At 45.6% G+C, this 17,984-nt stretch overlaps 1 pseudogene; it reads left to right on the top strand.

Moving 5' to 3' along the window:
* Positions 1–15,381: 15,381 nt before the first annotated feature.
* Positions 15,382–15,476, top strand: LOC129556030 (U6 spliceosomal RNA; annotated as a pseudogene).
* The last annotated feature ends 2,508 nt before the right edge of the window (positions 15,477–17,984 follow it).

Raw genomic sequence — 17,984 nt, 5'->3', positions numbered from 1 at the left:
ACTGATTATAATGATGAGGGCTCATTTCTAATGGGTTTTTAACATGCCACATCTTCCCCATCCCCAGTTAAAATATATCTAATATCCTTATGATGCCAATTATAATAGTCTGATGCTAATGGGAGATAAAGACCGAGCCTTCATAGTAGCTGTGGATATTAAATGCCAGTGGAACACTCCTGTGCTGTATGTTCTTGATTAAGGCAACAGGCCTTCCCTAGAGCACAGATTAACTGAACACATACTTACCATGACACTGTAAATCACAGGCATCTGAGTACTGCCTGCATTCCTCCTGGTACTTCTGAAACAGAGACTTGCTTTTGGTAGGAACTGCAAGGAGATCCAACCAGTCCATTCTGAAGGAGATCGATCCTAAAGCTGATGCTAAAGCTGAAACTCCAATACTTTGGCCACATCATGCAAAGAGTTGACTCACTAGAAAAGACTCTGATGCTGGGAAGGATTGGGGGCGGGAGGAGAAGGGGACGACAGAGAATGAGATGGCTGGATGGCATCACCGACTCGATGGACATGAGTTTGAGTGAACTCCGGGAGTTGGTGATGGTCAGGGAGGCCTGGCATGCTATGATTCATGGGGTCGCAAAGAGTCGGTCACGACTGAGCGACTGAACTGAACTGAATCACTTAAATTATGAAATGCCTCCATAATTCCTTTAAATCTTTTGGCCCATTTAGGTTCTCAAAAAGCTGCTTGAGGTGTGGGCTATGCCTCCCGCTTTACCCATGAGGAAACAAGTTCAGAGAGGTTAACTTATTAACACTTGCAAAAAAGTCACAGAGTTGTAGGATAGTTGGCAGAAATAACGTGAAAAGAAAAAAAAAAAAAGCAGTGAGACTCTCCTTGTATAAATGTAGCATGTTATCTTAGGTGACAAGCAAGAGAGAAATTGTGTGGCCACCCAGGTGGCTCAGCAGAAAAGAACCTGCCTGCCAATGCCGGAGATGCAAGAGATGCGGATTCGATCCCTGGGCTGGGAAGATCACCTGGAGAAGGAAATGGCAACCCACTCCAGTATTCTTGCCTGAAAATCCCATGGACAGAGGAGCCTGATGGGCTGCAGTCTGTGCGGTCACAAAGAGTCGGACATGACTGAGAGAGAAAGCACACATACCAAGACCCATCTCCTGCAGAGAGCCTTTCTTTAGTGAGAAGTATCACTCATCCGCTCACATACCCAGTGCATCTCGTTTCCCTCCATTTGAGCATTAATTTCATACTTTCAATTGACTGCGGAGAGATGCACTATCTTCCCACTGGACCTCTAGGGTCTGTTCATGCTGCCTTGCCCACGCTCAGTTCCAGACCACCTCCATCTAGAATTACAGCAAGCCGAGGGCTAGGGTTACTGCACTTAGCACTGAAAGGCCTCTCATTCCAGCCTTTTAGAGCCCGGCAGCTAATCACTCATCACTTGCCAGTTGGATGGTGTACTCTGGGCTTGCTTTGTGTCTGCCAGGGCCAAAAACAAGCAAAGGGTGGGGGGTCATCAAGAATGGAACAGGCTGAGCAGGCCTGGAGGATGAGTGACACGGGAATTCAGAGAACCAACACCCCCAGGGTGTTTAGGCTCGTGGACAGATGCGAGGGTCTCTATAACTGACACTGTGCATGTGACTAAGGGCCCACATGCTCTGTCCCTAACTGGGATTACTGAGGCTTTACTATGTGTGATTTTTTTTTTCTTTATGAGAACTTCAACAGAGTTGCTGTCTTTAAGCAGAGCCTTCTGGTGGGGAGATAAGTTTTCTCCTAATTTACCTCTAAGACTCTCAACCAGCCTGTTCCTTCTCTTCTCTTCCAGTCTCCATGAAATACACTCCCACTCACCTTCTCACCTGGTCCAGGAACCTCAGAGTACCCCTCTTACATCCGACAGACTGTCGCATCCCACAAATGCTATCTCCTTTTCAGCCTCGTTTCTAAGACCCCAGTTCAGTGTTTCATCATTTCTCATTTGGGTTGTTGCAATCGTCTTCCCACTAGTTTCCCCGATTCCAGGATCAGACCCTTAACTCCCTCCCTCCCCACTGTAGCCAGACTGATCTCTCCTAGAAATCCTTCAGCAGCTTCCCATGCCTGGAGAATAAAGTGCAAGCTCCTTCTGTTGCTCATTCAATAAACATTTGCTGAGCACCTTCCCTGCACCAGGCATCATGCTACGAGCAAGGATACAGGTGGGAACAAAACAAAAATGGTCTTTGTCCTCGGCAAGACCAACAAAACAAGTAAACAAGAAAACATCTGACCTCAAATTGGGATAAAAAGGTACAAAGTAAAGGAAGTGGAGGCTAGATTTGAGAATCACAGTGGGCACCTACTTGAGACCAGGCTTTCAGGGACGGATCTCTGAGAACTAAATGATGAGTAGGAGGTGATCAGGTAAAGAGTAGGCAGAGCATAGAAGAGCTTCATGTCTTTTAGAAACATAAGGAAGGCTGTGGAGCTAGCTGCATGGTGATGAGCTAAGGAAGAGGCAGGGAGAATTTGGGCAGGGGCAGGGGGTTGTTGGAGGGGTCAGACCAAGCCTTGTAAGCCGTGGGAAGAGTTTGGATTTCATTCTAAATACATTGGGAAGTCATTGAAGACTCTGAAGCAGGTAAGTAACTCAGTCTGACTTTTATTTTCATAAGATCACCTTGGAGGGTACATGAGGAATGGCTCAGAGGGCCACAGAGTGGAAGCGCTGTTATATCCTAAATTCATATGTTGAAGTCCTAGTCCCAGTATCTCAGAGTACGAATGTATGTGGAGACAAAGTTCTTAAAGAGGTAATTAAGTTCAAGCAAGGTCATTAGGGCAGACCCTTATCCCATATGACTAATGTCCTTAACGAAAGAGATTAGGACACAGATGCACACGTGAAGACCATGTGAAGACACAGGGGGAAGACAGCTACTCACAGGCCAAGGAGCTGCTGCTGCTGCTGCTGCTAAGTCACTTCACTCGTGTCCAACTCTGTGCAACCCCACAGATGGCAGCCCACCAGGCTCCCCTGCCCCTGGGATTCTCCAGGCAAGAATGCGGGAGTGGGTTGCCATTTCCTTCTTCAATGCATGAAAGTGAAAAGTGAAAGTGAAGTCGCTCAGTCATGTCCGACTTTTAGCGACCCTATGGACTGCAGCCTACCAGGCTCCTCCATCCATGGGATTTTCCAGGCGAGAGTACTGGAGTGGGTTGCCATTGCCTTCTCCGCAGGCCAAGGAGAGAGGCTTCAAAAGAACCAACCTGTCGATACCACGATTTTGGACTTCCAGTCTCCAGAAATGTACGAAAATAAATTCTGGGGTTTAAGCCACCAAGTCTGAGGCCCTTTGTTGTGACAACTTAAGCAGACTAATGGGTTTCCCTGGTGGCTCAGAGGTAAAAGCGTCTGCCCGCAATGCAGGAGACCAAGGTTCAATCCCTGGGTCGGGAAGATTCCCCTGGAGAAGGAAATGGCAACCCACTCCAGGATTCATGCCTGGAGAATCCCATAGATGGAGGAGCCTGGTAGGCTACAGTCCACGGGGTTGCAAAGAGTCGGACACGACTGAGTGACTTCACTTCACAAGCAGACTAATATAAGTGGGAGGTCGACTTAAGAGATCGTGGAAGAGGCCAGGCTGGGAGAAGGTGATGGTGGACTGTTTCAAAGGGAAAGAAAAGGAGATGGAGCAGACTGGATGAATTCCAGAGGGACTTTCGAGTTCAGACTACAGAACTAGAGATAGAGGGAACAAGGGTGATCAAATCAGATGGGCCTGAACAGGTGATGGCGATGCCCTTTGCTGAGATGGGGAGGCTCCAGGGAGAAAGAGGAGTGGGCAGAGAAGCCAGACTCCTTATGGTGACTTCCATGGGGTTCCATGTGCTCGACAATGACAAAGACAACATTGGCTGACACCCCTCCAAAAAAATTAATGAATTAGATTAAATCATCCAACATGAAAATGTAAATTAATAAACTTTGTGTTTTAGAACATTTTTAGGTTTCCAGAAAAATAAAGCAGAGTTCCCATATAGTCCTCTCGTTTGCACAGTTTCACCCATTATTCCAATATGTTTTAAATCTAAAGGAAATTGTTCCTAGAGTCAAAATAAAGCTTAGACCTTTCTATCTGCTCTCCCAACACAGAGAGATGGTTTCAGTTTGGAAAAACTTAGTAGTGACACAAGTGAGCACAGCCTGCCCCGAGCTCTCTCTCAAATCCCTCTCCCACCAACTTCCCACCTTCCTTTGGATGGAACTAGTTTAATTTTCTTCACTTAGCCTGGCCAACTGCTCTTCATGCCTCAAAACTTGGCTCATGTGTCATCCCCTCCCAGAAGTCTGTCCTGATTGGTCACCCACTCTGCCCACATTGGGCCAGTAGCCTGTGCGACCCACAGGTTATCCCTGCCCATATCAGAGGGAGGAAAATGTTTTGTGACTGTGTCACCCTACCTCCCATGACACTATAACCAACAGAAGAGCAGGGAGCCTGGCTTATCAAATCTGTATTCCAAGGGTTCCCCTGGACAGTAAAGAATCTGCCTACAATGTGGGAGACCTGGGTTCAGTCCGTGGGTTGGGAAGATTCCCTGGAGGAGGGCATGGCAACCCACTCTGGTATTCTTGCCTGGAGAATCCCACGGACAGAGGAGAAACCCCATGGTGGGCTACAGTCCACTGGGTCACAAAGAATCAGACACACCTGAATGATGAAGCCCAGCACAGTGCTTGGCTATAACAGTACTCCAGAAATATGTTTTTCAAGTGAACAGAGAGTGGTTGGTGGAAAGAATGAAGGAAGGAAGGAAGGAAAGAGGGAGGAAGGGACAGAGGGAGAAAGGAAGAAAGGAAGGGAAAGAGAAGGAAAAGTAAAAAGATGAAGGAAGAAAGGGAAAGGAAGGGAGGGAGGGAGGTAGGAAGGAAGTAAAAGAACAAAGTGTATTTGGTAATTCAGGACTTAATAAACTCAAAGCCCATCAGCAAGACTGCCTGCTAACTGCAGAATACAGCCTCCCTGGGAAGCGGAGTCACATGGCAGGTTGCAGAAGATCCTTAGAGGATACAGAGGGCTGGGCAGTAATAGGAGCAGCTGCTTGTGGTGAGCTGTTGTCTAACATGTCAGCCAGGGAGGCTCAGGATATGTGCTGAGTGCTGGAAGGAAAACAGATCATCTTCTGTGTGCGTGGCCCGTGTCCCTGACCCCGCCATTAGAGTGACCTATTGTGTGTGAATGGGAATTGGACATGTAATCTATAGACTCTGGGTTGAATCCAATTTTGTCCACCTAGTAAATGAGTGTTGGTTAGATGATCTATCTTCTCCCTGGAGGTCATAATTCCACATAAGTGGTAACTGGGTCTTACCAAGCTGTTTCAATTCCTGTAGCTCCTGTGATGTCTTCATGTGATATCCCCAGTGTGTTAAATATTTACTGTGCTTGACAAATAGGTTCTATTTCAAGTTTTCCCATGGACTGGCTGTGTGACTTTCAAGAAATCATATAATTTCTCTGGACTTCTATTTCCTATCTGGAGTTATGCATAGAAATGATCTATTTGCCTTCTCTAAAAAATTCCAGGGATACTGAGTGGATGGGTGTGATGCTGGAAATGAAGCAAGGAGCTTGGAGTAGAGGATCCACCTTCAGCATTCTATGATCCTAACCCTTCCATGCTGCCAGTGTCCTGAGGACTTCCCCTTGATGCTAATCACATGAGTTCTTCTTGCTGGCTTTCCTCGCCTCCCTTGCACTGTATAAACTGTGTGTGTGTTGGGGGGTGGGGTGCTTTTCTCTATCAGAGATCACTGAAGCACAGCAAAAAGTACTATGGTTTATATAGTACTTTTAATAAAGTACAAATAAAAAGCAATTTAATATAATTGCTATTTTCACAAGAGAATTGTCTTAATTTTCAATCCAGATAATAAATACTCAATCTATGAATATAAAATATTCTTTAATTCCATAAGTCAGCAGAGAAAAGGAAAAGTGAGGGAGAAAGAAGGAAGGGAGGAGAGAGAGAAAGAATGCCAAGAAGAGATTTAAAACGGAAGAGACAGAAAAACAGGCAAAGAGGACAGAGGGAGGAAAGATCTGGCGGGGGGAGAGGAGGGGAGACCAAAGAGAAGTGGACGGAGAGGGTGAAGAGCATCCAGGGGGAAAGACGAAAACAGAATCTAAATGCCCTTCATGGGCCTGCTCCTCCCCAGGGCTGCCGTCTTTCATCTCAGGGTTATTTGTTCTCACTTGCCCTAAAATGTAAGACATTCATCAATGTCCAAAAACCAAATCTTCATCTGTACTTTCAGTGACTTAAGGATTAAATCCACTGTAGGAACTTTGGTCATTTAAGGGAGAAATTCTTGAGTCTGTAGGGGCAGTGACAAGAGCAACGCTTCTCTCAGTTGCCTGACAAAATCAAGCAAACCCAGTCAGAAAGCAGGGCTTTTCCTGCCCCAGGGACAGGCCAAGTCACCTACTGATTGCTGAATTTTCCCCCAAACAGTGATAGTTTTGGTGTCTTGTAAATGTGGCCAGCACGTCCATTCAGTGTCATGTCATTCATGGAGTAAGGAGCAGGATTAACAGATGTGTATGGCACCCAAGGCCTCCATGTTTGGTTGTGTGGGTTGTTTACTGAACAAGTGCCTGGTCCAAGAGACACCCATATCAGACAGAAGCAGCTGGCAAAGCCATCCACTTGGAGAAAGCAATGCCTTTTTCAAATTTGCCCAAAGGCACCAGTGGACTTATGTGACCCAAAGTTCAATCAGAGAAGTAAGTGTAAATGAAGTCACTCAGTCCTGTCCACCTCTTTATGGCCCCATGGACTGTAGCCTACCAGGCTCCTCTATCTATGGGATTTTCCAGGCAAGAGTACTGGAGTGGGTTGCCATTTCCTTCTCCACGGGATCTTCCAAACCCAGGGATCGAACCTGGGTCTTCTGCATTGTAGGCAGACGCTTCACCGTCTGAGCCACCAGGGAAGAAGGATTGCTTTTTACCTGAAGGAGGCTGCAAGAGTGTGGGCAGTTCCAGAGACTTCATCTGCGCATGAGACGGGCTCCCGTCCCCCCAAGAGGGCAGTGGGAGAGGAGGATGGACTATCTCAAACCTCACAGCCATCTTACATTTACTCTCTGGCTTGATTACATCCCCACAGGTAGGTGAGGCAGGTGTTTCCTGTTTTCAGATGATGACATTGTTGGTTAGAGACACTGAGACCTACCAATGGCTTGCAGGATAAGCAATTTTGGGAACTTAGCACAATATTCAGAGAAGGCAATGGCACCCCACTCCAGTACTCTTGCCTGGAGAATCCCAGGGACGGGAGCCTGGTGGGCTGCCATCTATGGGGTCGCACAGAATCGGACATGACTGAGCGACTTAGCAGCAGCAGCAGCACAATACTAAGCCTAGGTTTGTCAATGAACAAAAGACTGTGGATGCTGGGAACAGGCATTTTTTATGTGGACTCTGAGTCAGATGCTCTTGCTGACTTGCTGAAGAGGAATCTGGGGCTGTTGTCAAGTCCCTCTCTAAACTGATTTCTCTCACTGTTAGGCATGAATGCATCTTCCTTAAAGGACTATCAGGAGTGGAGGACTCAGAGAATCCAGTCCTTCCTCAAGGAACAGCCCACCCTCCATTCTGGGAGACAGGGCACCTCTGAAGCCTGAGTCTGTATGACTTTGCGTCCCTGGCCAACACCAGAGGGTGCTGACCAAGGTCCTTGGAGATCAGAGACAGCAGCAGAGGAATGGCGCATCCCCCTGTGACCTCTAGAGGGCCCAGGCAGGGCCAGTCTCAGCTTTCCCCAGATACTAAACAGGTGAGAACAGTGATAGAGCACAGGTGTGGAAGGCAGTTCTTACAGGAAAGACCTCACCAAGGGTAACCATTAAGGTCTTCCCTGGTGGCCCAGTGGTAAAGAATCCACCTGCCAATGCAAGAGACATGGGTTCGATCCCTGGTCCAGGAGGATCCCACATGCCTCGGAGCAACTAAGCCCCTGTGATACAACTACTTAGCCCAGAAGCCCCAACTATTGAGCCCATGTGCCACAACAACTGAAGATGGAGTCCCTGGAGCCTGTGCTCCGCTACAAGAGAAGCCTGAGCACAACTAGAGACGAGTCCATGTGCAATGAAGTTGCACAGTCTCTGTGCAATGAAGACCCAGCACAGCCAAAAATAAATAAAAAGAGCAGCCATTGCGGAGGAAGTGGACATTCAGGTGAAGCAGTGTATCTCGAAGGCACACTGGAGAAGGCAAAGAGATCGGGTCAATCACCTGCTCTGGTACCAGCAGCGTAATCTCCAGCAAGTTGTTTTTAACATCTCTGAACCTCAGTTTACTTATCTGTAAAATGGAGCTACTAGCCTTGGTGTTGCCGAGTTGCCATGAGCCTTCTAGAATATCTAGTACATCACCTGGCATGTTAAGCAATTGCATTGTGGTTTATTACTATAAAAATCCTACTATGTTTCTGGACTTAGAGAAATTCTGAAATACTTCTGGAGAGAGGCCCTCAAGAGATTCTGAATTGTAACTTGCTGGTAGAGGTTGTGTTCCTTCCAAACAGTCACATTTTTTTAAGTGTATATGCTCGTCATCTCAGAGAAATTTTCTTGTACCACATTCAAAAGAGGACTATTTACAATAGTAAATAACATTGGGGGCATGCAGAGTGCAGAGCTGGGTGAGGGGATCTGGGAAGGGGCACTGGCAAGAGAGGAAGAAGTGGTGGATATAGGTGCAGGGACAGAACACTGAACATAGGGAGGCTGTGAATTACCATGGGGGAAACACTGGATTGGACAGGACATCTGAAGGGCATGAGCAGAGGGATAACCTGGAGACAGATGGTCTCCTATCTGGAATCATTTTTTCATCTTTAAAATGGGAGGTTGATTGAGCTTTGACATTCTCTTATTGTACATGGGGAAGCAGGAAAAGAATTCCAAAGAAGCACGTACGTCTGGTCCGAGTTATATCTCCAGTTGTTCATTCTTTCATCAAAAAGTGAAAGTGTTAGTCGTGCTGGCTCTTTCCAATCCCATGGACTGTAGTCCACGAGGCTCCTCTGCCCATGGAATTCTCCAGGCAACAATACTGGAGTCGGGTAGCCATTCCCTTCTCCTCAAACTGGACATTATACTCAGGTGCTGAAAAACAATTAGATGGACAAGAATTCCTCGTCCTGAAAAAACCCATCATCCAGTGGGCAATGTCAATGCCTCTCCTTTCATATGTTCAGTCTGGGAGGGCAGGAAGGCATTGTTAAGGATTAAATGGGAGGAGAAAGTGGAGGAACTCTGCATCCGACTTATTTATTGAATCCCTCAAGTTTCTGCTGTTTGTTGAACCTGCACCTAATACATGTTGCCAATTTTTATAACACTAGTAATTTTAAGAATAATGTACTTTGTTTATACTGCACTTTATACTTTTCTAAGCATTTTCTAGGAGAAGGCAATGGCAACCCACTCCAGTACTCTTGCCTGGAAAATCCTATGGACGGAGGAGCCTGGTAGGCTGAAGTCCATGGGGTCGTGAAGAGTTGGACACGACTGAGCGACTTCACTTTCACTTTTCACTTTCATGCATTGGAGAAGGAAATGGCAATCCACTCCAGTGTTCTTGCCTGGAGAATCCCAGGGACGGGGGAGCCTGGTGGGCTGCCGTCTATGGGGTCACACAGAGTTGGACACGACTGAAGCAACTTAGCAGCAGCAGCAGCAGCAAGCATTTTCTACTATTTCTTTTTTATATCTATCTCTGTGGGCAATGTAAAAGAAGCGTAAGACATGATCCTTAACCTCAAAGAGCTCATTTTTAAATTGAGGGTGGAAATAATGAGAAAATAAATAAAACCATGACTTGGATCAAGAGAGAAGCTTTGCAGGTGAGGCCATCTCATTTACATTAAAAGAATTTGATATGTGATGGCCATGAGCTTTGGTAACTGGAAAAGACTTCATAACTGTGAGGCAGCATACTTACAAGTTGGGCTTCCCAGGTGGCACAGTGGTAAAAAATCTGCCTGCCAAAGCAGAAGACTCAGGTTCAATCCCTGAGTCAGGAATATCCCCTGGAGAAGGAATGGCAACCCACTCCAGTGTTCTTGCCTGGGAAATCGCACATAAAGTGGATCCTGACTGACTACAGTCCATGGGGTCACAAACAGTTGGACACGACTGAGCACACACATGCACACACGCATACTTACAAGTTAGGAGGGGTTTGACTCGGAAGTGCTGAAATGTTCCTCCAGGAAAGAGCATGGAAGACAAAGGGGTTGAGGGTGGGGACACTAAAGAGGTGGTATATATATCACCAAAAAATAATGAGAAATTTGGTTGATTTGGCACGGTAATGGTCTTGAGAGTATATTTGATCCTATATACAGTAAGACCCCAGAGTGCAACTGGGTAGATTGTATTTTAATTAAGAGGTATCTGGGAAAAATCAGTCCAGTGCTGGTAAAAAGATGGGGCTTATCAATGATACGCCCAAGCCACAGGATGAATTACAATGCCATTATAGTAAAATGCTTAGAGTTTTGAACCCTCACTTAAGACCTGAGGATCTTTATACAAAGTGTCCATATCCTCAAAGTCTTCCTTTTGAGGGGGCGGGTATGCCACGCCAGTACTCTTGCCTGGAAAATCCCATGGGCCGAGGAGCCTGGTAGGATGCAGTCCATGGGGTCACTGAGGGTCAGACACAACTAAGCGACTTCACTTTCACTTTTCACTTTCATGCATTGGAGAAGGAAATGGCAACCCACTCCAGTGTTCTTGCCTTGAGAATCCCTGGGACAGGGGAGCCTGATGGGCTGCCGTCTATGGGGTTGCACAGGGTCGGACACGACTGAAGCGACTTAGCAGCAGCAGCAGCAGCATGCCATGCAGCATGTGGGATCTTAGTTCCCTGACCAAACCCTTTGCCCCCTGCAATGAAAGCATTAAGTCTTAACCAGGGAAGTCCTGAAATATTTTTATTAACCCTTAAAAATGTAGATAATGGCACCTACTTTTTAGGATGGCTTCTTTTTCTATGCAGAGCCCAGTGCCCAAAATGTTTAGGTGTTCAGACAGTGTTAGTTCTCCCATTCCTTCTGCTCTAAGTGAAGAGAGACTTTCAGGGAAAATGTGCGTTGGTTGACTGGTTCCAACCAAAGGGAAGAGAACCAGGAGCGGTGATGCCCTGGGCAGACGCTAAGGTGTGAGTAGGCTGGGGGAGTGCTGATGAACTTGAGGTGACAATGGTGTAAGTACACAGAGAACTATCCCCTGGGCATTTGAAAATATGAATTTAGAGGGGGACCAAGCTAAAGCTGTAGATTCAGGGACACTTAATATAAAAGTGACAGGTGACACCGTGTATGGACAGTGTCAAGTTTTAGGACAGCAAGAGTGTAGAAAAAATCATGAAACTTGGAGGGTTCCACGAAGTGGGTCTGGAGAAGCAAGAGGAGGAGCAGCTACTCTCTGAGAAAGAAAATGATTAGGAGAGTACAGACTGTCAAAATTTTCCCAACTTTCCAGTAAAATGTCACTATGGGGGTTTCCCTGGGGGCTCAGTGGTAAAGAATCTGCCTGCCAATGCAGGAGATATGGGTTTGATCCCTGGTTGGTCCTGGAATATCCCACATGCCACGGAGCAACTAGACCCTGTGCTCTAGAGCCCGGGAGCCGCAACTCTTGAAGCCCACTGCCCTAGAGCCTGTGCTGGGTGCAACAAGAGAAGGCACTGCAATGAGAAATCATGCACCGCAACTGGAGTAGCCCCCACTCTGCACAACTAGAGAAAAGCCTGCACGGCAACAAACACCCAGCACAGCCAAAAAAAAAAAAAAAAAAAATTTTAAAAAGGTCATTATGCTAAACATTGAAGAAAGGTAATAAAGCACAAACTAGAAAAGTCATGTGATCTCAAAGAATGAGTCTCATATAATTAGGTGGATTAGCAGGCCTTCGACACCTCCGGAGTGCTGCTGAAGGGCATCAATATCTAGCACTTGGGAGATGAGTGTCATTTAGGCTGAGGGAAAGGGAAGTAGTTCTCAAGGCAAATGTAGACAGATTACTGCAATCAACATCTACATAATGAACATTTTCAACAAAATTTTAAAAAATTCTGCTTCAGTTTTGCCTATAAAAGTTGGACTCAACAAATTTATCCTAAATGTGGTTTTGAAATTCTTCTTTGGATAAAATGACTTGTTAAAGCAGTGATAACAAAATCTGATTAGGGCTAGGTCAGCTTCCCTAGCAGAAAAAGATGACATCCATCAATTGATATTCTATTCTCCCACTACTCATTCTCCTCCTGCCCAAAGCCTCTTTCAGAGATCCTTTCTGCTATTTTGCTCTGTATAGATATATGGACATTGCTTTAAATTCTCTCATTATTGAAGAATTTATCTTTACCTGTCAAATTTAAGAATGTACTTAAAAATAAGAAATAATAAAAAAAACTGTTGGCAGGGGTAAAAAAAAGACAAATCTGACCCCAAAGGGGGAAGGAAAGATATCTGAGGAAAGAACACCAGTGTTAAGATAAAACAGAGAGTCTGCTACATGTTTGAGGGTGAAGGAAGGGAAGAGAGGTAGAAAATATGAAATTACAGGGTGGGGAGACCTCAGAGCTCAAAAGAAGAAGCATTGTTTGTAGAAGTAGGAAAGAAAGTATATCTATATTTAAAGGGGAAGTGTTACTTGCCAAGAGAATGGATATTTATTCCTCTGAAACAAAGTAACAGGAACAAATCGAGGAGAGTGGGTCCCATGAGGAAGAGCCTGCCAGTGGAATTCAGCTTTCCCAGAAAGGTATGGAAAGATCAGTTCAGTTCAGTCGCTCGGTTGTGTCTGACTCTTTGCGACCCCATGGACTGCAACACCCCAGGCTTCCCTGTCCATCACCAGCTCCAAAAGCTTGCTCAAACTCCAGTCCATTGAGTCGGTGATGCCATCCAACCGTCTCATCCTCTGTTGTTCCCTTCTCTTGCTTTCAATCTTTCCCAGCATCAGGGTCTTTTCAAATGAGTCAGTTCTTCACATCAGGTGGCCAAAGTATTGGAGCTTCAGCTTCAACATCAGTACTTCCAATGAACATTCAGGACTGATCTCCTTTAGGATGGACTGGTTGGATCTCCTTGCAAACCAAGGGACTCTCAAGAGTCTTCTCTAACACCACAGTTCAAAAGCATCAATTCTTTGGCACTCAGCTTTCTTCACAGTGCAACTCTCATATCCATACATGACTACTGGAAAAACCATAGCTTTGACTAGATGGACTTTGGTTGGCAAAGTAATGTCTCTGTTTTTTAATATGCTGTCTAGGTTGGTCATAGCTTTACTTCCAAGGAGCAAGCGTCTTTTAATTTCATGGCTGCTGCCACCATCTACAGTGATTTTGGAGCCCAAGAAAATGGTCTCTCACTGTTTCCATTGTTTTTCCGTCTATTTGCCCATAAAGTGATAGGACCAGATGCCATGATCTTAGTTTTCTGAATGTTGAGTTTGAAACCAACTTTTTCACTTTCCTCTTTCACTTTCATCAAGAGGATCTTCTTCGCTTTCTGCCATAATGGTGGTGTCATCTGTATATGTGAGGTTATTGATATTTCTCCCGGCAATCTTGATTCCAGCTTGTGCTTCTTCCAGCCCAGCATTCCTCATGATGTACTCTGCATATAAGTTAAATAAGCAGGGTGACAATATACAACCTTGACGCACTCCTTTTCCTATTTGGTAACAGTCTGTTGTCTCATGTCCAGTTCTAACTGTTGCTTCCTGAACTGCATACAGGTTTCTCAAGAGGTAGGTCAGGAGGTCTGATATCCCCATCTCTTTCAGAATTTTCCACAGTTTGTTATGAGATACACAATCAAAGGCTTTGGTGTAGTCAATAAAGCAGAAATAGATGTTTTTCTGGAACTCTCTTGCTTTTTCTATGATCCAACAGATGTTGGCAATTTGATCTATGGTTCCTCTGCCTTTTCTAAATCCAGCTTGAACATCTGTAAGTTCTCGGTTCAGGTACTGTCGAAGCCTGGCTTGGAGAATTTTGAGCATTACTTTGCAAGCATGTGAGATGAGTGCAATTGTGTAATCATTTGAGCATTCTTTGGCATTGCCCTTCTTTGGGACTGGAATGAAAACTGACCTTTTCCAGTTCAGGTCATTGCTGAGTTTTCCAAATTTCCTGGCATATTGACTGCAGCACTTTCACAGCATCATCTTTTAGGATTTCAAGTATTTAAAGGCTGAGGAAGGGTGGCCTTCTATGGGGAATAACCCAGAACAGCCCAGGCACAGAAGAAATGGGTGAGCTAGACAACACATTCTGCAGAATGACCAGGAGGCTGGGGACTGACAAACTGAGGCTGTTTCACCTGCAGAAGTGAAGGTCTACATGGGTTTTGATGGCTGGCTTCAAATATTTGAAGAACTGACACAGAGAAGTAGATGTTTGTGGGAACAAGAGGAGCAGTGGATGGAAGGTGCAGGAAGCAGATTCCATAAGAACACAAGGTAGAACTTCCTCACACATGGAGTGAAGAGGTGAGTGGTTCTCCCATGGGTGGTGTCCCAGAGCTATGGGAGAGTTTCTTGTCCAGGATGCTGCAGACAGGATTCAGAATCAGAAAAGAGCTTGACTTTGGTGATTTCTAAGGCCCTTTCCTGATCGCCGAAGAATTGATGCTTTTGAACTGTGGTGTTGGAGAAGACTCTTGAGAGTCCCTTGGACTGCAAGGAGATCCAACCAGTCCATTCTAAAGGAGATCAGTCCTGGGTGTTCATTGGAAGGACTGATACTAAAGCTGAAACTCCAATACTTTGGCCACCTCATGCAAAGAGTTGACTCACTGGAAAAGACTTTGATGCTGGGAGGGACTGGGGGTGGGAGGAGAAGAGGACAACAGAGAATGAGATGGCTGGATGGCATCACTGACTCGATGGACATGAGTTTGAGTGAACTCTGGGAGCTGGTGATGGACAGGGAGGCCTGGCGTGCGGTGATTCATGGGGTCGCAAAGAGTCAGACACGACTGAGTGACTGAAATGAACTGAACTGAAGGCCCTTTCCACCAGCACAGTTGAAATCTATGAATCTGTAGGCATGTAACACATTTAATTTAAAGAATCCCAAGACTGGGTGGAACCTTAAAGGCCTTTTAATATAATAACCCATTTGACTCTTCAGCCCCATCTGTGAAAGACTAAGTAATCAGGAACTGTAAAGCACACCCAAGTTAAACCTGAATCCATCAGTAAGCCACTAGGCGCACTGGGTTTCTAGTAACTTACCATTTGGGTAAGGAAGTAATCTGTGGACCTTCCAGAGAACTCAGTGTCAAGATGGGTGAGGTGAGTGCTCGCTTCGGGAGCACATATACTAAAATTGGAACTATACAGAGAAGAGTAGCATGGCCCCTGCGCAAGATGGGTGAGGTGAAACTTTCATTAGAACCCTTCTCCAAGAAAGGAGAAATACGTGTGAAATAATAATGAATCCTGGATATAATTTTGAATTGATTTTAACCCTTGCTTATTATTTGAAAATCCAAACCCTTGAAGCAAATACTGGATTATTATTCATATTTCAAAAGAATCCTTCACTTTACAAAATAATTCACTTTGGGCAACAAATTTCAGGGATGAACTTAAAATGTATTCAGTTTTTCTCCCTTGCTTGCCACAAGCAAAAAGCTCTTTTGGACACAACTTTCCAAGAAGTCATGTGTCACACACAAAGCGAATTCCACTAGTAATACAACATAAAAAAATATTTCCTCTGCTTAACTGGCCACACACAAGTCATCAGTGATTGGTCTGAGTCCATCTGAAGGGACGCTTAGCAGAGGATATCTAATTTGATCCAGAATTTCAAGATCTGCCCCAGTGAGGGCTCTGTTTAATCCAGGGAAGGGAAGTAGAAAATGTGGCACCAGGTGGAGAGTCCTCCTGGGGTTGCTGCCACTGTTTACTGTGTGGTCTTGAGGTGAATGACTTAACATCTCTGAGGCTAAGTTTCCACATGTGTAAACTCACAAGGTTATTCTAAGGCTTAGAGAGAATGTCTACAAAATGATACACACACACACACACACAGAGCTTGACACAGTAAGGAGTCCCCTTACTGCTTTCCCAGGGCTGACTTTGCTTCTCAGCAAGCCAGTGAGGTAGCACATCTAGGACTGTTCATCCCCTTTTACAAAAGGACGAGCCAAGCTGCAAACTAAAACTGCAGTCTGCACAAAACCTGGCTTCTGTACATGGCTGCAGCCTGCCAGGCAGTCTCAGCATGTCCTCTGGTGGGATATTCCAATTATAACAGTAAAGGAAGAGGGGAAGCTGATTTTAGGAAGGCAAAAAGTAACAACAGGGACTTCCCTGGCAATTCAGTGATTAAGACTCTGCCTCCCAATGCAGCAGGCACAGTTTGATCCTTGGCTGGGGAATTAAGATCCCAAATGCTGCGTGAGAAGGCAAGAAAAAAAAAATTAATAACAGATGTGGAAGATGGATCACCTTCAAAGACAGAGCCTTTGCCCTAGTGCCCTGCTAATCCTGCTCCAGTTCCAAAGGCATTAGATTGATTGAGAGGGAGGCCCAGCTGCAGAAGTGCAGTGGCATGAAGGGTAAGCTTTAGACCCCTATAACATCTCTCAGGGCTCCCCAGGTGGTGCTAGTGGTAAAGAACCTAACTGCCAAGGCAGGCGACAGAAGAGACACAGGGTCGGGACAATCCCCTCCAGGAAGGCATAGCAATCCACTTTAGTATTCTTGCCTGGAGAATCCTGTGGACAGAGGAGCTTGGTGGGTTACAGTCCATAGGGTTGCAAAGAGTCGGATATGACTGAAGCAACTTAGCACCCATGCTTGCGACATCTCTCAGTCCTCAGGATCTTCACTATGGTTAAGTGTCAGTTTCACTACATGAAGAGAAACAGAATGAAAATACTAACCACTTTGGTGCTGCTCCCGATGGAAATGTAAATTGGTACAACCAACTTTAGAAAACTGCTTGGTAGAATCTACTTCCGCTAACTTTCATCCTCTAAGACGCAGCAATGGCACTCCTAGGTATGTACAGAATAGGGATGTGCATTACAGTCATCAAAAGACATACTAGAACTGTGCTAACACATATGACCCTTTGCATCTAAATTAACCATAATTTCAGACAACTAAAATTCAATCCCTCAGTCACACACGCGCTGTTCAAGTGAGCAGCAGCCACATACGACTGCTGCTGCTGCTGCTGCTGCGTCACTTCAGTCGTGTCCGACTGTGTGACCCCATAGACGGCAGCCAACCAGGCTCCCCCGTCCCTGGGACTCTCCAGGCAAGAACACTGGAGTGGGTTGCCATTTCTTTCTCCAATGCATAAAAGTGAAAGGTGAAAGCGAAGTCGCTCAGTCGTGTCCAACTCTTATCGACCCCATGGACTGCAGCCCACCAGGCTCCTCCATCCATGGGATTTTCCAGGCAAGAGTACTGGAGTGGGGTGCCATTGCCTTCTCCACCACATATGACTAGCGGCAACCATACTGGACACCACAGATGTAGAACGTTTCCATTACTGCAGAAAGTTCTACAGGGTACTGTTCTTGGATGTTTGTAGGTGCATTAGACACCACAGCCCAAATCTAGAAACTACCCAACGCCCATCAACAGCACAATGGATGAATCAATTGTGGCACATCCACACAAGGAAATTCTGTAAAATAATGAAAATGAGCAATCTACAACAACACGCAGAATATATATCTCACCAATTAAAATAGCCAGGCAGATAGAGTACTAGCTATGTGATTCCATTTATACAATGTTCCAAATAGGGCAAAAAAAACCATGGGTTGGAAAGATCCCCTGGAGAAGGAAAAGAGTCGGACACGACCGGAAAAGAGTCGGACACGACCGAGCAAGCGACTTCACTTGGTGGGGATGGTAGTGATAAAAAGGGAGCAC

The sequence above is a fragment of the Moschus berezovskii genome, chromosome 12, assembly GCF_049115385.1.
Source record: "Moschus berezovskii isolate FMDL1 chromosome 12, NW_MosBer_1.0, whole genome shotgun sequence".
Lineage (NCBI taxonomy): Eukaryota > Metazoa > Chordata > Mammalia > Artiodactyla > Moschidae > Moschus > Moschus berezovskii.
The sequence above is the reverse complement of the archived record's forward strand: the minus strand, read 5'-3'. Positions and strand labels throughout refer to the sequence as shown.